The 21,209-nt window shown below is 38.3% G+C and overlaps 1 protein-coding gene across 4 annotated transcripts in view; it reads left to right on the top strand.

The window, feature by feature from the left end:
• Positions 1-5,952: 5,952 nt before the first annotated feature.
• Positions 5,953-21,209, top strand: part of LOC131676271 (methyl-CpG-binding domain protein 5) — a 106,609-nt gene continuing 91,352 nt past the window's right edge. For all 4 annotated transcript variants that reach the window (XM_058955393.1, XM_058955400.1, XM_058955414.1 and 1 more), the window contains exon 1: positions 5,953-6,704. The gene's annotated coding sequence lies outside the window, so the exon portion shown is untranslated. The remainder of the gene's footprint in view (positions 6,705-21,209) is intronic.

Below are 21,209 nucleotides of genomic sequence, written 5' to 3'. Positions count from 1 at the left end.
ATTATTTCTTCATTTTTAATCGATAAAAAATCTTTATTGTGAACCAAGGAATTTATTAAACGAAACTTAATTTTTTTGGTTAGATCAACCAAAATATCTTTTGAATCAATCTTACAAGTTTTGTTATCTGTGCTTTTCGAAGATCGACAAAATTGTTTGTTCCAAACAAATCAGTGATTCTAACAAAAGCATGCAGCTAGTTGATTCAAAAGGACTGAATGCATTACATCAACAGTCCTTGTTGAATTGAAACAAATAAAAAATAAAAGTTGCTACGAAGAAGAAAACTTTTTCCACGTGCGTCAATCCTGGAGAAATTCGCTATTTTTAAATCAGGTAATTCAGATTTCGGTAAATTCTTATAGTGCTCAGATTTTCCGGACTCGAAGGGCGCAAGTGCAGCTTGAAAATAATCATGATGTCGTTAGGTTAGTGAATAAATTAAGTCGAATGCACACGGTGCGTTGTATAGTGCCTCCCTCTATTCCAGGACTCAAACAAAACACCCTGTGTGGCTTAAAAACGACAATCGCAGAACTGAAAACACGTCACCGCACCAGAGATAAATAATACCCGTTCGAGTGGGCAGTTTCCTGTACTTCACCATCTCTGGTCCAACAGGAAGACACAGCGTATTCGTGCGCCTTCTGCAATCTTTTTGGAAAAGCCGAGACTCTGAAGCACTACATTATAGCGCATATCTGGAATAAACCACGCGCACGGCCAAAGGTACTACATAAAGGGACGGTGATTGGAATCGTATGCGCTGCATGTAATAAAATTTCATTTCGTTCCAAGCAAACCTACTCCGGAACAGGTTTGGAATCCCTTATGGATTCTCGCTCAAATGCAACAAACGATTGAGTCGGAATCGGTTGTTGACTTTGAGCTGGAACTCATAATGAATCCATTCAGAATTCCTAACCGATCCCGGAATGGGTTTGACTGGGCCATACTGCATTCATTCAGGATTCCGAAGCGGTTCCAGAATGATTTGACTGCGTAAAACTAATGCGTTTGTAGCCTGTTTTTAGAGAAAGGCCAATAAGTCAATGGCAAGTATTTACTTTGTGAGGTTCATTTGTACTGATGTTATCTGTTGTCAGCGAGTAATGGTTTGTTCTAAATTTGTTACCATGACAGTTGGCCTTTGGTTCCTATTAAAGAATAGGCATATTTTATATACAATAAAATTGGTTTTGCTTCAATATTTGCTATGCATTGATTCAAATATTTGTTATGTTTAAAAAATTCAAATATTTGTTGATTTAACAAAAATGTTTTTTGTATTGAACATTTGACATGCATTGATCCAAATATTTTATTAGTTTTATTCAACAAAACGAGCTCATTGATTCAACAAAGTTGTTTGTTGTTTCGATTGTTGTTATGATAAAATCAATAAAAATTTTTGTTGGTCCAACTATTTTACATGTTTGATCCAATAAATTCTTCAGAATTATTTCAACAATTATTTTATTTATATAAACATGTATTTTTTATTGAACACATAACAACTTGGAAAATTTATTATTTCAACCCTCATATTATTTTACATTAAAAAAAAATTAAAGGGTTGTGTACAGGACACGACCACGGTGACATTAAAAATATAGCTTTTTTATCTATCACACATATCGACACACGTTCTTGTTCACTCGCCTGTTTTCATACAATTTGCTATATACCCTCCCCATTAAAACATAATTTATTGAAGGTCTTTTAACGGTAATCTATTAATTAATCAAGTATCTCACTAGGTGATTGGCATTATTTGGCTGATCCATCTAGTAAAAATAGGCTGGTCTGTCCAGAAAATATATTCAAAAGAAAAGTTCCATATTGAGAGCTGTGATGAGGAAACCCACGCCCGCCAACGGAAATATACAGATTCTCCATAAATTATGAAATTTCATTTTCCATTTAAATTTTCAATAATGTACTAATGAACTTAAGTAAACAATCTTAAGTGTAAGTATTTCTTGATCGATTAGTGGTGGAAAAATGAAATTATTTGATAAATTACATTGTTATGCAACGTTCGCACTACCAGTTAAAACGGGTTTTTATGCTATCTTGGTGACATTTTTCTTGTTGATAATTATTAAAACGTGTTATAACTCTGTAGTGTAAACGTTGTATTATTAAACCAATTCTGCAGCGTTTTATGTTATATAGGTGTTTTATGTGGTAATAGGACTGACATAATTATATCTTCAGTACAGCGGTTTGTTTCATAATTTAAAACAGATTTATTTTAAAATTTAAATTAGTATACCCAACCGTATTTGTTGTATACCTTAAAACGCAATTAGAACTGTGTTTTAAATACATAGGGTAGGACAGATATTCTGACTGGTTAAACTGGGAAAACAATTTTAAGTCCAGTAACGCTTAAGACATGGCTTGAATTTGAATCGAAAAAGAACACCCGCTTCAACTGCTGCTGGGACGGTAAGTTCTGTTTTAAAATTTTCCGTTGTGTGCAGTACGAAACAAAAGTGTTTGAAATTAGAAAACAAAAAGTTCTGCTGGGAATGTGATTGTTTCCGATGCAATTACACTCAGATTTTTCACGCAGGGGATTCAGGCCGTGTAAATGAAAACCGCGTAAATTTAAAAAAGCGCGTTAATGAAAACCGCGTAAATTTCAAAATCCGCGTAAAAAACCTGAGTGTACTCTCCTATATAAAATACTACGCTGCTGAACAGTGCAATAACTACAGAAGCACGTTGTCAGATGCCTTACTGATAAAAAACATAACCGAAATATGAAACATGAAAACCAATTGGCTCTTTACCCTACGCAGCTACAAAGCGCCGTAAACATGGATTAACAAGTTACAACGCACACGCATGCATAAAAATAAATATATTTTTTTCAAACGTAACACTCTTAAGCAGCACACACCGTATTGAATTAAATCCAAACCACCCCGCCCACCCACTTTGCAAATCATTCTGTGACACCATGCTGGTACCCGACAAATCCGCACACCAGGGTTGCCAAAAATACAGAATAATCTGTATTTATACAGATTTTTCAGCCATTTTCAGACCAAGAATCTGTATGTACAGATATACAGATTTTTCCGTGTATGTACAGATACACAGATTTTTGAGAAGTGATGTTACAAATACTGTTTTTAGACATATTTTTTCAGTTTCAGTAATGCTTCCTCTCTGTCTCTCTCAGCTTAGCCCACTATATTAAAATATATCTTCACTTTTAAGATTGGTCGCTCACTCCGAAGACAAAAGTTTGTAATACACTCAGGTTAGCACCCAGCAAACGTCTGGCTGAAGTCTACTTCCAGAAACGTTAACGGCCAATTTCTTCAAATGAATGAAACAATTTTCGGAAAATTGGTCACCAGCAACCTGAAAACTGGTTTTCATTCAGTGAAGAAATTGGCCGTAATTGTAATGCTCTGTGTCTTTGTTAATTCTCAATTTTTCCGAGAATTCGACAGCTACATTGGTCGACTTAATGTATATAACATTATATATCAACAAAAGTCATTAAATGAAGAAGAAAATTATTTTTCAATTGCGCACATTGCTAAAGTTCAAGTTTCTGGATGTAAAATATCAGAACGACTTGTAGTGTTTTTTATAAAAATGTAAACAGGTCCTTGCTTGACTGATTTAAACCACAAGAATTAATAACTTCGATAGATTATCCAGCAAAAGGTTAAACGACTCAACAGATTCGATACAGATATCGACACAGATTTTGCGAAGAGTAAATACAGATGAAAAGATTTTTTAGGACAAAAATACAGATTTAATTTTGGCAACCCTGGCCGGGAGAACTTGTTTTGGAAATTCTCGGTGGTTTGTTTACATGGAAGTTACGTGAGTTCGAATGTAACAGATGAGCACTCGTTGCGCTCGCACTCACGCATCTAACAAAGTAAACAAACCACCGAGATTTGTCAAACATGAACTTCATTCATTATGAGTTCATTCGTGTCGTCATCTTGTAGAACTCAATTCTAACGATTTTACTACCTGGGCGCCAGTTTGACGATATGAAATGAACTTTGTTTACTTTCGAGTTTTGATACGAGCCAACAACATCCAGCCAGGCAGGCTCATATGAACATGATCGAAAGGAAATGTGAAGAGTCCTTTGCCTTCTGCTAAGTAGGAGTTGGACGTTGCACCCAAGTCTACGCATGGTCATTGATAGAACGTAACCCATCATCATGTTTTACCGCCGACATGTTTATTTATACTGATTTTTTTCTGCGTGTTGTAGCTCACGCGAAAGAATCAGGCCATTTTGAAACAACACAACGTTTAGTTCAATTTCAAACTTGACGAATGACTGTTTCAAACTGAAATGGGCGTTTCTCGAAAGCAAATATTTGGTTTAGTTCTACAAATACTTCTGTTTGCATTTTAAATAGGAACGTTGTTGAAACAAAATAAAATTTGTTAGATCTAACTTTTCCCTTTGTTAAAACCAACAGAATTTTTGTTTGATTCAACTAAATTTAAGTTGTTCTCTCCTTTGGTTAGTACTAATTTTTTATGCTTGTTGGTTTAATCTTATCATGATATTGGTGTTTCAAACGGAATATTTGTTGAAACTCTCGTTGAAACTATTGAAAAGCCAACACAGGAATTTGTAAATAATTTCAAACAACAGTATTGATTAAATCAAACCTGAATCGTGCTTGTCACTATATCAAACGGGAAAATTGTTAATTAAAACCAAAATTTGATTATTCTTACTGATTTTTTTTTCTGCGTGAGATAGAGAGAGTAAAGTGCTACCACACACGGACTGCAACATGCCCATTTGATTTTGCTATCGTAAACGGGAATACAAACCAGTTTCTACCGAATGTCGCATTCGTCGTAAACAAGAATAAGGGTGATAATCTCTTTCATCACAAGTGATCTGCCCCTACCCAGTTAAACTCATTCCGGAACCGGTTCGGATTTCTGAATGGAATCATTATGGATTCCAAATCAAATGCAACAACCGATTCCGACTCAGAATCGGTTGTTGCATTTGATTTGGAATCCATACTGACTCCATTCAGGATTCCGAATCAAATTCCGAATGGTTTGACCGGGTAACTGTCCCAGTTAAACTCATTCCGGAACCGGTTCGGATTTCCGAATGGAGTCTATGGATTCCAAATCAAATGCAACAACCGATTCCGACTCAGAATCGGTTGTTGCATTTGATTTGGAATCCATACTGACTCCATTCAGGATTCCGAATCAAATTCCGAATGGTTTGACCGGGGTAAACTCATAAATTTAAATTTTTTCATTCTTTTATTTTGAGTAATTCTCGACAAACATATGATTACGGCCTAAAAGCCAACTGTCAAAATCCACTTTGAATGGAAATTCCAGACCAACCGTTACTAGTCGAACACAGTTCACAACAGTTTATGAAAGAGAAAACTTTTCTCTTTCGTTTGTTATCAACATCTGTGTTTGGCCTGTAACGGTTTGTCCGGAATTTCCATTCAAAGTGGATTTTGACAGTTGGCTTTTAGGCCGTAATCATATGTTTGTCGAGAATTAATCTCAAATTTTGGAGTGTGATGAAATGAGAGTGTAGGTTGTAATGTACACTCAGAATTTTATTTATGCATCGATAGCATACTTTTCTATTTGCCTCTCGTTTCTTCTGCTGTAAATTTTATGCATTGGACATATTCGGTCTATCCACTCATTGAATGCTTACTAGAAGTATATGCATGGAAATGCATAAAAATTACAGCAGAAGAAAAGAGACGGGAACAGAAAGTATGCTAACTATGCATATTTTTGTTTCTCAGTGTAATTTAGTGTGTATGCGTGAATGAAAGCAAATGAAAAAATGCTCCGTGATACTATATAGTGTACTCTTTCGCACACACTAGTGTAGCTGGCTTGCACAATTTTTCATTCAGCAACTCGCCTGTCATATCGAAAAATGAGTTCGGAGTGTGTAGTTGTTATAGCTGACGGCCACTGCGATCTTTCGTGTTTAGCTTCTGATTTTTCTAGTGTAAGCACTTATTTTTGGTGAGATAATCTAATTTACATCAAAAATACCAACTGTTTGTGGCTGTACTGTGTCGTTTTATTTACGGATGTCGGTGTCCTTGCCGAAAATAGCAGATTTTGTGTGGCTGAGTGTTGTGATAAGGGAGGAAGTGCAGAATCGTTTTGGGATTGGAGGTTTTTTTTCTTCACATATTTAAAACTCCTCTGGTATAATGAAAAGGGGTCGTGAGAAGAGTGTGAGGGGTAAACGGGCAAACTGGTGGCTGAATAATATAAGTTGTGCAAGCGAATGAAACCAGTAAAGAAATCGATGGGAGTAATGCTAAATTGGAGCAGGTGTGATCAAATCTGGCGATAAAGTGTATACAAGATGTTCGGATGAAACCGATCGTGGGTAGATTTCTTTGTGTTGACGAGAAAAGTTGCTGAAGATAATGGTGTAGAAATATTTATGCCGAGGTAGTGTTTATTTTGGGGGAAAATCATTGCTCTGTGCGAATGAGATGACGAAAACTAGATTCAAGAGTGGTGGCAGAAACAGTCACTATGTAATAGAGTAAAAGTGAAAAAAGATATTTTCGTGTCAGCCAAATAGTACGCAAAATGCAGTGGATTTTTGTGAAAACGAGTGACGATAATTTTAAGCTATGGCGATAGGCAACCCATGATTCTACGATAAAAAGGTAAACACCGTTCCGTTTCAATATTGATTTTTTTCAAATACCTATCAAACTTTGGACAAGCAGGACAAAGAACAGTTTCTGCTTTGACCAGGCATTGTTTTGAAGAAATGAATTTTGCAATGAATTGCAGTGTACGCTACATGCTGCAGTGAACAATGAAGTTGTTATTTTAAAAGACAATCTTTTGACTCGATTGTATTCTGGAAGCAGCTGGCATGATATTGACTGCCTTGATCATTTCGACTGACCTTGAGAATAAATTTAACTAGACTGATATGTTACCTTTGTGAACCCTTGAAATCGGGCAAGATAGAAATTGCACCAACATACATTACTGCTTGTTTAACTAAATTTAACGAATAAAGTAGGGCGAATGATCTAATAGGTTGAAACCCTAATAAATAATTCAATGCAATATAATAAAAAGAGCATTGAACTTTTACGATTTTGTTAAATGAACTTCAAATAAGGAATACCACACCATTAGACAGGTCTACCATTTATGCAGTGAAATAAATTCCTTACGCGCCCCTAAGAAAAATGATAAATAAGGGAGCGTTTACCCTATATTAGAACGTAAAAGTCGACTAAAAACTTTAATTCGGACTAGATTTCTTCGATGTATAAGAATATTGATGGTGAAAACCGAAAATCATAAAAAGATGGTTTGATTCAAATCTAAAGATATTCAATCACGAATCATGTTTGTGTGGGATTTTGTCAAATTATTGTTCATATTAGAGCACTCTAGTTAGAGTGTGGCCAAGAGGCCATGACGTGCATGAAATTTGATGTATTTCTCGACAAACATATGATTACGACCTAAAAGCCAACTGTCAAAATCCACTTTGAAATGAAATTCCGGACAAACCGTTACACGCCAATCACAGATGTTGGTAGTAAACGAAAGAGAAAAGTTCTCTCTTTCATAAACTGTTGTGAACTGTGTTCGACTAGTAACGGTTTGTCTGGAATTTTCATCCAAAGTGGATTTTGACAGTTGGCTTTTAGGCCGTAATCATATGTTTGTCGAGATTTCTATTGTGTATACATCAAATTCCATGTTCGTTTGGATACGTCATGGCCTCTTGGCCACACTCTAACTAAAGTGCTCTAGTTTATATCCATTCAAGAGTCAATGTAGTATATACAGGTATGGCGAAGAGGGCTCTTTGGTATTCGTAAGATGAATCTTACATGAGTGGTGTGAGTGATCACAGAATGAATCGACTTGCTTTCGTCATACCTTTCATTCCGCTCCCATTGAATCGTGTGAACGCTACGACGTCGACCCGATGTGCTTCTGGATTGTTTACATATTTTTGGTTGCCAATACCCAGTTAAACTCATTCCGGAACCGGTTCGGATTTCCGAATGGAGTCATTATGGATTCCAAATCAAATGCAACAACCGATCCCGACTCAATCGGTTTCAGAATCGGTTGTTGCATTCTTTTTGGAATCCATACTGACTCCATTCAGGATTCCGAATCAAATTCCGAATGGTTTGACCAGGTATCCAGTAAAGTTCAACCGGAAATGAGCCGGAATTCCAGCTGGTTCCAGTTCGTACACCGGCTCCAGTGACACAACCGATTCTAACTAGAATCGGTTGTGTCACTGGAGCCGGTGTACGGACTGGAACCAGCTGGAATTCCGGCTCATTTCCGGTTGAACTTTACTGGGTACTAGCAAACCGTGTATTCTGCCACACCTATATATACTGCATTTTTCAAGAGTGCAGCTTCAAATCTCGACAAACATATGATTATGGCGTAAAAGCCAACTGTCAAAAATATCTTTGAAAGGAAATTCCGGACAGACCGTTAAAGGCCAAACACAGTTCACAGTAGTTAATAAAAGAGAAAACTTTTTTCTTTTGTTTACTACCAATATCTGCGATTGGCGAGTAACCGTTTGGCCAGTAATCATTTGTTTATCGAGAAATGGTCTTTAGTGACAAATGTAAACAAACTGAGTTATTTGCAGCACAGTATGTGATTACTACCCTCTAAGAACGGTTGGTTTCAAAATCGTCCAATGACGGACGTTCGTTGGACCAATTTGGACAACGTCCAAATAACCGTTCAACGAACGTCCATCGTTGGACCCGTGTTGAACGATTTTGAAACAATTTTTTGAACGTCTCAGTGGGTACATAGCTAACGAATACCGAAAACCAGAACTCATTATTCCCTTATTTATTAGAATAACAAGCGAAAAGGTTGAGTGGTAAGCGTGACCGCCACTCATTCCAGTTGACCTGGGTTCAATTCCAGCCGAGGTCGTTGAGATTTTTCTGAGGTGAAAAAATCTGTGGTCACGTCTTCCTTCGGAAGGGAAGTAAAGCCGTTGGTCCCCGGTCCATGAAATTGGTGGATCGATATCTAGTCCAGGTAGTGCAATCACCTCTCGGGCGTCGGTAAAGAAGAAGTATATCCAACTTCTATACTCTACTAACAAAAATATCCTCCTCCCGTGATACATGTGGAGTGCGCGGTAGTATATACGGCCTCTAGCAAAAGCAAGTATCGGACTAACAATTTCTTCCCTTTTCTTCCGCGATCTACGTTCGGGCCTGGCCGGCGCCGGTATTGATCAGAAACACTTTAGGATTACCAGGAGTTGCACATTGAAAGATGTTTCGCTAATCCTAAGTATAATAATTATTATCTACTGATTCCCTGTGCAACTTCAGCTAGTCCCGATCAATAACGGAGTAAGCAGCCCAGGGGTGGTTGCACAAGCTCAAGCTCACACAAGCGAAAAAGTCGCAAAATTTTCAGGATATCTTGAAATTTTGCACTTTTGTCCACTGCACATAGATATATTATAAAAACGACCCGTCCTAATCAAAATAAAACAAATTATTTTCTTCTGTTTATATGCGACTTGTTTTAAAAGTTGAATTTGGAAAGCAAAATATATTAAATCAACGCTTTTTCTTGAAAAGGGCGATACTAGCAGTGATACCATTCAAAGAAAATCAACAGCGAATATTTCCAGACTTGGTTTTATTTCCTATTTAAGAACTATTTTGTTTTTACATCCTAGATTACATGATTCAGTGATCGAAACCCAAAACTTCATAAAGTATTTGAAATTATTAAATTAAAATTTGTTTTTGCTATTGAAATTCCCTCTTCTAGGTTGACGGGTTTGACGGTATTGCAAACATCTTCAAGCATATTTGAGCAGACACCTGCTTAGAAATGGTTATTGCATTGCGCCTCGATAGTGGTGCATCGAGGAGACCGAGAGGGCTTATGGGCCTTTTTTATGTTTTGTGTTTTTTCATACTCTGCACCAGCCCAAACTAACAGTCAACTAAGAGCCTGTGCACACTGGCGTGGCCGATTGGCGGGTCGCCGTGGATTGACTTTTTCTGTGGGCTGTGTTTGCAGACATTGTTCAACAGCTTAACGGCAGTCTTTGTGAGCACGGCTCGCAGTGGAAGTCATTGTGTGTCGATTTATCGGTCGACCTCGGCAACGTGCACAGGCGCATTAAAAAAAAATAACAGTAGAACCCTATTAGTTGTGTTGTGTTGTAATAATTGTAGTTTTTGGTACTAGTGTACAATTGTGTGCTAGCCGTGTGTCTATCTGTGTATGTGGGCGTCTGAGTATTTGTGACATGTGGACCAGGGAATGGATGCAGAATTGGCTTATATGATGGGATAGTGGGTGATCCTTCTTGGGATTCGTTGGTCACTTTTTACTGGTGTTCAATTCGTGCATTCGATTCGATTCATTCGGATTGGATAAATGAAGGTACGATTGGTTTACCGATGCACGTCAATCATCCATTCCCGTCCAGCATACCATGAGAAACTTCTAACGGAGTTAATTGTCGTTAATGGTAAATATATATCATTTTCTGGCAGTTGGACGGTTCCAAGTAGTTTTGTTGCATGGTGCATGTGTTGTTCAATTAATGTTCAATAACAGTACTGGCTCTACTCTTTATTTTATTTTGTTTATTTTCGATCTCATGCGTCATATTCCTCTGATGACTTCTCCGAGATAATTTAACATAGAAGGGCAGCATTGCTGTCAACAATGACTATTCGCTGCCATCAGACGTCGCCAGGTTTTAGAAAAGTTGAGATGTACTTTCATACTCAATTGAGTCAGATGGGTAGGAATGAACAACAAACTGTAAGTAGCATATTGCACATATCTTATTTTAACATCATGCATATTTGTATTAACATGTTGTTTACAGGTAACACACATATCTCAACATGCAACACTTCCCATATACACGTAAACATTCACACACGCAAATATACAAATGCTCGACAGGTGACTGGGCCAAGTGCATTCACTCGTAGGATCTATCATTTCGATGATCGCCTCGATTCTACCAAACCAGTGCACAATTAAGCTGACATAAGCTAGTCTCGTCTGGTGAATGCATGTAACCTGGAAGCCCCAGACACGACAGGACGAGACGGACAGATGACAGACTGGACTCGACGGGGCCTAGTTCAGAGTTTTAGGCATTCTTCAATGCACGGCTAGCGACCTCAAAAAAAAATTGTTTTTGCTATTGAAATTGACAAAATGATAGTATCGCCCCTTTGGCGATTGTTTACTTTTTCGGTCCCACCTATCAGCATTGAAGTATCGCCCTTACGGTTTTTTACAATAACTACCGTTCTGCACCACCGATTTCGTCCGTATTTTTTCAATAGCGATCATTGTTACTATTTACAGCTGGTATCAGCTTGATAATCCTAAAAAATACGAAAATAACAGTTTCGCCTCTAAACTGCTAGCAAAAAAAGTATCGCCCTGTTTATTTGCATGGAGCGTGGAGGGCAAAACTTTAAATAAACAAACAAAAATACAGTTTCGCCCGTTGTATTTTTTGCTGCAGTTTAAGAAAGCAATATCATAGAATCAAAATTTTTAGGTTAATTTGTTGCGTTTCAAAGCCCTCATTCGCATGTATAAAAAAAGCCATATGTATACATTTGTAAGTATCGCCCTTTTCACAAAAAAGCGTTGAAATTATTATTGAAAACCAGTATCATCAAGCATATTGCGTGCAGCAGTGCTAAAGAACCTCTGACAGACAATTGCTTTAAGATGCGTACAACCACCAATGAGGTATATATAGGTGTGGCAGAATACACGGTTTGCTAGTATTGGCAACCAAAAATATGTAAACAATCCAGAAGCACATCGGGTCGACGTCATAGCGTTCACACGATTCAATGTGAGCGGAATGAAAGGTATGACGAAAGCAAATTGATTTATTCTGTGATCACTCACAACACTCATGTAAGATTCATCTTAGTACCAAAGAGCCCTCGTCGCCATACCTGTATATACTACATTGCACAACCACTAACCTGTAGGCGCTGGCGTGGCCGGCTGGTGGGTCGACATGGATTGACTCTTGCTGTGGGTCGTGCTTGATGACATTGTTCCAATTCGTCATCGTGCACAGGCTAATTAAATTAATTTAATAATTAAATTATTTTAATAAATACGTAAGTAGAAACCTATTAGTGGTTGTTTTGTAATAATTATAGTCTTTAGTACTAGTGCCCTCGGCATACTGTACCTTGATGGTAGTATTACATTATATCACAGAAACTTGCGATACGATTATTTTCTTTTTAGTTAAGCTACATTGTGATTAACTTGGCGACCTTTATTATCTACTGCCATGGTCGAATAATATACAATGCGGGTTTAGGGCCCAATTCTCTCCGGAGGCACCCTTCTTTTATTGCTATATTTTAAATTAAATCCATGCTAACACTCACTAACACAAATTGCTCATTCTCTCATATACATTCACAATCTCTCATTCCAAACGTACAAGCGTGGCCTTCGCGACAACACAAACTTGGTCACAAATGCGAACGCCCGCGATCTCAAACACCCCGGTAATTAAGTGAACGTTTGTGCCTAAAAGCATCAGCCTACCGCTCGCGCAATTATGTATCGGCTACTTCCGGAAGTCTCTGCCCTTGATCCTAGCAGCCCAAACTCATGCGTTCGGTTGGACGAATAGAAATAAAAACTAGACAAGACGTCCATGCGCGATCATTGAAGAACACGCGAACATGCGAATGGCCACACGCTTATAAAAATAATGTGTCCACGCGAAGTTACATACACGCTAGCACACGCGACAAAAACGTCAACATACAACCGCTCGAATCCTTCGCGATCATCCACGCACAATCGCACTCACGATCTCGCAAACAGGATAACACCCCGATGACTAAGTGAACGGTTTAGAATTTATAAATTCACAAACGCTGTCTCAAGAGTGAACTTTCAAATGCCCGCATTCGCGCGATTATGAATCGGTTTCGTCCGGAAACCTCTATTCTCGGACCTAGTAGTATAAGTCCAGTGCCTTCAGGTGGACTAATCAAAAAGATGATGCTCATATCCACTAAACTACATGTTCCATGGCGACATAAAAATCGAATTTATACACACGAAGTCACATACACGCGACAAACATACAAATGCTTGAGCCCTTCGCGATCATCCACGCAACCTACACCAGCGCTCTCGCAGACATGTTAATATCCCGGTGGTGATATGAACGTTTCAGCACTTATAAACATTCAAACGCCTTCAATTGAATCAATTAAAAAGAAAGCTCTCATATCCACTGGACAACACGTTCCATGGTGACATGACCGAGAACTCTAGTGATATGGAGTAACTCACTTCCTGTCAGAATGTGATCCGTATACTTAAAACTAAATACGGTGGAGACCCGATTTTATCAGCATCCGATCTTGTCAGCCCCCGATTTTATCAGCTTTTTGACCCGATTTTATCAGTTTCATATGAAAATTGATAGTTGGAAGTTTGATGGGCTCTAGAATCAAGTTGAATTCGAGTAAATCCTTTTTGGGCATATATATCTTATCCCATTGATCCGAAAAATGCAAAAACAAAAAGTTTTTTTTTTATTTTGCACTGTTAGACCCCCTTAATTGGAACTTAAAGTAAATAATCAGAAAAGGTTGCAAGGCTATATCTAAGGAACAAAGAAGAATATTTTAAGAGCTTTGGTTTATTAAAAGACAGAAAAATATATGCCCCGATTTTATCAATGTCCCTACTTTATCAGCTTAAAATTCACCAAGGGGTTGACAAAAACGAGTCTTTACTGTATCAGAATGACGGTCCGCGTGGCCATCCAAGAATTCACGTAAATATGTGAGTGGCCACAGGGTTACAACATCGAATTTAGTCACGCGAAGTCACATACACGCAGACACACGCGAGAAGCACGTCAACATACGAAGGCTTAAGCTCTTCACGATCATCTACGCACACCTACGTTCGCGATCGCGCAAACTTTATAACACACCGGCAACAATGTAAACGTTTTAGTATTTACGAAATTAAAAACGCGGACTCAAACGCAAATCCGCAAACGCGCGTCATCATGAATCGGTCACGTCCGGAAATCTTTACCCTCCATTCCAGCAACATAGGTCCATACATTCAGTTATACTAAGGGACCATCCATAAATGACGTATCATTATATGGGGGAGGGGGGAGTTTTGTATTTTGTGATGATGTGAGACGACAGGGGGGGGGTAGGGGGTCATGTCATGCTACGTAGCTTTTTTTAAAGGGGAATAGGGGTTGACCTGATGTCACGACAATCCTACCCGTTTCATCTAACTAACATCGTTTTTGATTTTTTTTAAATTTTTTTACGGGGACAACGAGGGGGGTGAGGGTTACCGTCAAGCTACGTAATTATCAGGGGGGTATATAGAATTTTGTGACGAAATGCTGCGATGGGGGAGGGGGGTGTTAAAAATCACTCAAAAAATGCTACGTCATTTATGGATCATCCCTAATCAGAAAATAAAGCTCATACCCACTAGACAACACGTTCCATGGCGACATGACTGGGAACTCTAGTGATATGGAAGAACCCACTTTGTTCTAGAATCTGAACCGTACACGAAAAATTAAGTATTAGATTCACGGTCCGAACGCGATCATTCTAGAACACACGCGAATATGCGAAAGGCCAACGGTTATAATATAGAATTTCTACACGCGAAGTTACATACACGTTAGCACACGCGAAATACAAACGCACCTGCAATCGAACACAATAACGTACAAATGCTCGAGCTCTTCGCGATGATGCACCCGATCGCTAAGTTCCTACGCTCGCACATACCTGAACCGTACAATAAATATGACATTCACAATCACGGCCCGCTACAATTGGCCTAAAACAGTGTCTTAGTGGGCGCCATTGCTTGTCTCGTCTGCAATTGTAGTGTGTGATTCTGACGGGGAGCCCTTCCGAGAACCTAGCTCTAGAGCTCCAGTCAGAGTTACAAATATTCAAATTCACTACATGAAAATTGATCATATTCAGCCGCATTCATTTTCAATATTCAGTGACGCAGCTGAAAACGTCAAATGAACAAACCACCTATTCATCCATGCAGATTTTCATTCGTCTCCGATTATTACTCGAAGCGAACGTAGCAGCGAATCAAACGCATCAAAGTAGGCCCTGGGACAATGTAAACGATGATAATTGTTGTTTCATATGTTTTACCGGCATTTGAAAACATTTGCCTAGATAATAAGTAAATTGAATTTTATTGTACGATATTCAATTGAATGAATAACATTGATTTTTGATTGAATATTTTTTCTATTCACCACGAGTCGCATCAGGTTCATTTTTAGCCGTCAAAAAAGAGCTTCGATTATTTTGAACTCTGGCTCCAGTAGAACAAATCTCGAAAAATGTGGTCTTTAGTAGTAGTGTGCAATTGTTATGTGCTAGTCGTATGTCTATCTGTGTATGTGTATGTATTTGTGACAGATAGGTCAGGTAATGGAAGCAGAACTGACGTATATGATAAAATAGTGGCTAATACTTCCGCTGTTCAATTTGTGCATTCGATTCTATTCATTCGGGAAGGTCGGACTGGATAAATTAAGGTCCTATTAATTTACCAACGCCGTGGGCTTGGCGGTGGACTCCAGGCTACATTTTTTTGTGCTTTGAGATTTGTAGCTTGGAGACCTTGGATTCTGGTGGTCGCTAGATACTAAAAGCAACACGGCGCCTGCTTCAGGTGGTGGGTAGAAGCGAAGGGAAACCCTGCGGACTGGCAGATTGAATTATTTTTGCTGTCAATTCAACTAGATCCAGACCGATGCAGTAAGAAGGCTGTGGTACCGGTAATACCGGTACCGAAAATCCCGGGAATTACCATTCTTGGTACCGTAATACCGGTGCTGAACAAAAGCCAGTACCGGTATTTTCGGTACCATACGAAATTTTTTATTAAAAATATGTGGACCGTCTAGGGGTACCCGTCTCAAAATATCGGTCTGTAAGGTGGCTTTAAATAATATTATTTATCTTCTGAATAAATCGTTGAGCTTACGCTCTTGTGGGGAATGAAGTGGGGCCTTCATCATAATTTTTTCTAGAAGTTAAACATTATTAACTCTCGTTGTACTGAACGCGGTATGTTTACATTCCTGCTCTATTTGGTCGAAATAAAATTTTAACGATCTTGTGCTAAATCTCAATTTTTTCACGTCAAGCGTAAGAGACGTAAAATTTGTTTGGATTATTGATTATTAGCGAAATTCTGATTGGTTTCCATTATTTCCCTGGGTGGTGCGTAATAAGACTGCGGGCATATCTGTATTTAGTTTGCTCTTAAATCTTTATCTATAAAATAACGAACGATGAATTTATAGCTAACAATTTTAGAGTTTGTGAACTGCGAATGGGGCGATTTGCAATTTTTGGTGATTGGAGAAGTCAGCAAAACTCCATAGTTTACAGGAAAGTAAGCAACCTTGGTTTGCATAAGAGAATAGCAGGCAAACCGAATAAAGCTCGAAACCAATTTACAGCAAAGCGATAATGCCGAGAGGAAATGCAAGCAGCCTGCTCGGATTGACTGCCATTCTCGCTTTGATTTACTGTTGAGAATAAGGTTTCTTACATTTACCATCCGTTGATGTCGACGAAAGCCGCGGTGCTAGCAATTATTTATTTCAAGGTGGCGTAGATCTCAAAATAAAAGAAACAGCTGCACATGAGAAAATCTTCTGCTGAAATGAGGCATGCCATTCTGAAGCAATCATTGACATTGTTTTTTTGATCAGAACTCAAGCTTTCAATTTCACTTTGATGTGCTTCTCGATTTTTTTTAAATATTCGAGTACCGGTACTGAGGGCTTCAGTACCGCAGTACCGGTTCTCGAAAAATAGGATCGGTACTACTAACCCGACCTCCAACCATTAAGTCCTAGGCACGGAGCTACACCTTGACTGTGACTGTTTTCCGTCGCTTCCTACGACACGAATCCAGTGCATCAATTCTTGGTCGGATGCTACACGGCTCCTGAACAGGTTTGTCTGTACACATTGAAATTTGATAATCGTAATCTAGGGTAACTTCACCGAACTACCATCAGCCGAACGTCATAGCAACCCTCAAGCTTACAAAAATCCGGCAAAATGATGCTGATTATCAGCGAAAACATTTCGATGTGTTGAGAGAACGTTGTTCCTAGGCTATGTTGAAAATATTTAAAACCCTCTCAACAAGTTTAACCATATCACGGGTCGCATGACTCTACACTAAGGCAAAACGTATAGCGAAATTCATAAGATTTATCTTATGATGAATAGAAAAGTAACAAAACTATGTTTTCATAAGATTAATATGAAAAACATACGACTTTTATGATTACCTTAACATTTTATAAGTTATTGCATATGCCAGTCGTACGAATTTCATTCGAGCATCTTATGATAATCATAAACATAAGAGAAATGTATAATATTGTCTTATGATAATTCAAAGATACCTTATGGAACATGAAATCATAGCAAACCGATTTAACAAAATAAATGCCGTTTCATAAGATAATCTTATGATTTACATACGTGCTTCTTGTGGCTAAAAATTATACGATATTCCTATGAAATTCGCTGTATTTTTTGCCTGAGTGTATGAAATCGCGGTTCCATGTTTGATGGTTGCCGGTTGAAACTATCACTACCGACACTACACGGCTTACCCGAGCAAACGAAAAGCCCATAATTCCCCCGTGAACATGGTCCAAATTGACTCCCACTGCATGGTGTTTTGAAAGCGTTTGAAATGGGTTCAACCCATGGAAACACCATCACCATGGTTCGGAAGATCCCATTAAAAAACCATATTCTGGTGTATTTATGGGTTTTCGAGATTATTTCATGGCGTTTTGAAGGTTGTAAAATTTGGAGCGGACCATGTTTATGGTATTTTTATAGGGTTGTATGGTGTTTGAACCCATGAGAATTTGCTCGGGTATCTAGGCTGCTCGACGAAAGAAGCTGACATTGAAGGACCCAGAAGGCCAAATACGTTCTCAATATTAAGCAATTTTAATATATTCCTGTAAAAAGATGACATTTCTACTAAAATTAAGTTTAAATTATAGGGTGCACGCTGCTCTGAAAATCTAGCAAAATTACGCTTAGCGCTGCTCGTTTAGTGGGCCGTTTGCGCGACTTCCGGAGGGTTAAGTGTGTTTACCATGAGCATACGCTATTGTGTGAAGTCGGGTAACTAATATTTCTGGAACACCGAGCAGGATTTTAAGTGTGATCTCATGTATAGTTTCTCTTGGACACATTATCGTGTGTTCCAAGGTAGATACTAGCACGGGTCTCGTGAACTGCTTTCAGTTACTGTTTGGAACTTCTGGTGAGAGTCCTTTAGAATTATTGTTTTATGTTTAAGAGCACTATTACACCAGTTGGCTGATTTAGATAGGATTCTTATAATTGACCGGCAGATTGAATAAATAATGGAAAATATACTGGATCTCTGAACCAATGTCGACGGCTCTATCGAAGAAGAATTATTTGGTATTGCTGATTGACTTAATTGATACGTCGTTTTCACAAATAACGCTAGCCATTACAAGGTATATGCTGACTGCGAAACAGACCAGGAAACCGTGGTAGCTTGTATACAAATGATCGGGTTGGTGCGCACGAATACATCCAATTTAATAATTGCATCTAGGGATCACGACTCTCGTCGATTATAGTAGCACCAAGTAGGGTACCTGTTAGTGTTTTTAATCAAAGAATTAAATACTTAACAAATTGATGCGAAAGTAGACTCATACAATTATTGTACTGGGATATTGCATCTGAAACGTACACACCTGCAACACCTGCTCTCTTCATGTTATTAAATGTCGCTGAGTAAATGGTGCATACTTGCGCGAAAAAAACTTAAACTACATACATTAAGGATTCACATCACCGCTTGGTGTTATGAACGTGCGACTGGAATAGATGTTGTGGAAAGGCGCTGATACTGTCAGGCTACTTGCAATTATCTTTCATATATGAAGTTGAAAATTCTGACATACACTCTATGTGCATTTTCATTTGTTGCAATATACCAAATCGTACGCGTGAAAGTGTTCTCGAAACACAGAAACAATATTGGGAACAAAATAACGACGGCAGGACTAGTCAGAGAAGGGTGGACAAATATAATTTAATTGATTTCCCATACACCAGGTTTACGATGAGATGTTTCAATCCATAAGCAGTGCACGGAACACACTGTACACTTTATGTAGAACCTGTTTCACTCGTCAGGCGACCGATGATTGGAAATTGAATCGACTTGATAATGAATCGTTCAATTTAGGAATCCCAAATGAAACTATGTTTCAACAGAGAGCAAAATAGAGTTGGGCGCAGTTGAAATTAGCTTCAACCAGAATGCAGCCCAGGCAACGGTTAAACTGGATCCGCATTACGAAGATAATCCAAACAGATAAAACATATTATATTAATAAAGCGAAGAAAGGGAGAAATAAAATCAGCGTCGGAATGACACCGAGCGAGTTTGAAGTTTTTTTCTTCTGGTGTTCGTGCACACGATGCACGAACTTCGCACGCTTGCTTTATTTATTTTTCAAACTACGAAAAGGTAGTTGAAATTTTCAAAACATAAATATGCACTGTTTAGATATTGTTCGTACAAACACGCAGTATATAAAGTGAGTTGAAAACAACCTATACGTTAGTATGCTCTTATTTTGGATCGTTAGATTGCGTTGAAATATGAGGCAGCCTTATCTAATTAGTTAATTCATGCTCTGTCCGCTCACATCGGCTATCGTTCACTGTGCCATAACGGGAAGGCGCAAAAAAGAAATGGAAATATGCATATAAATTTACGATGACGTACAAAAGCAGATATGATCACCATATGGTTGGTAGTCGTTCTCCTATGGGGTGAAATAACGGAAAATACAACCTTACTACTAAACTCAAACACATATTATTTAAGAGCTACCTAATTCGAAGTAAGTCAAAATATTGCTGCTATAGAAGAACGGTCTAGATAAATAAGGAAATAAAAGATCATAGATCATAGCATATATTTCGTCAAATTCTTCTTATCGCCACACATTATGTGGGGCTCAACAGCAACAATTGCTCTTCAATACACAAACACTTCAAATTTTCGTTATTTAACTTGTTTTTTTATTATATTGTAACGACATTCAATTAGCAAGGGACTGGAAAGGTGAAATATTTTTCAAATATTATGTACTTTAGTACTCAAGGAAGAGCAAGGATTTGAAGTAAGAAAGTTTAGAAAAGCGTGGAGTAGGGTCAATGAGCATGCTTAGAGTTTCCCGGCTACTTAACTCTTTGCCTTCAGGATCTTTTGGCATTAAATGCAAATCACCTGAGTCTGCGGCATGTCCGGACAAGCGTAAATTCACTTTGATGACGTATGCTGTCGGAATCGACAAAAACGTTATTTAACTTGTTATTCAGTTTAAACTAACTATATATACACTCAGGTTTTTTTACGCGGGGGATACATGCCGCGTAAATGAAAACCGCGTAAATTTCAAAATCCGCGTAAATGAAAACCGCGTGAATTTCTTTATCCGCGTAAATTTCAAAATCCGCGTAAATGAAAACCGCGTAAATTTTAAAATCCGTGTACATGAAGACCACTTAAATTTAAGAATCCGCGTTAAAGGGAACCTCGTTGACGGACACCGCGTAAATTCCAAAATCCGCGTAAATGAAAACCGCGTGAATTTCAAAATCTGCGTAAATGAAAACCACGTAAATTTCGAAATCCGCGTAAATAAAAACCGCGTGAATATCAAAATCCGCGTAAAAAAACCGCGTAAAAAATACCGCGCAAAAAAAACCGCGTAAAAAACTTGAGTGTACACCCAAAGCTCGGCCGTAATACTTTTACAGTAATAAGAAAATAATGCTCTAATAGCAAGACGTTAAATACTAAAACGGTCGCAACAAAAAATTGTTGGTATTCCCGACACATTCAAATCATCTCTGCATCGCACTAATGTTTCATCAATTCTTCTACAATAAATATTAACGCGTTGGATTGTCTGAAAATGTGTAGAACTTCGCTTGTCATTGTATTGCGCATCAAGC

The sequence above is a fragment of the Topomyia yanbarensis genome, chromosome 1 (assembly GCF_030247195.1).
Source record: "Topomyia yanbarensis strain Yona2022 chromosome 1, ASM3024719v1, whole genome shotgun sequence".
Lineage (NCBI taxonomy): Eukaryota > Metazoa > Arthropoda > Insecta > Diptera > Culicidae > Topomyia > Topomyia yanbarensis.
This window is presented reverse-complemented; position numbering and strand designations above follow the sequence as displayed.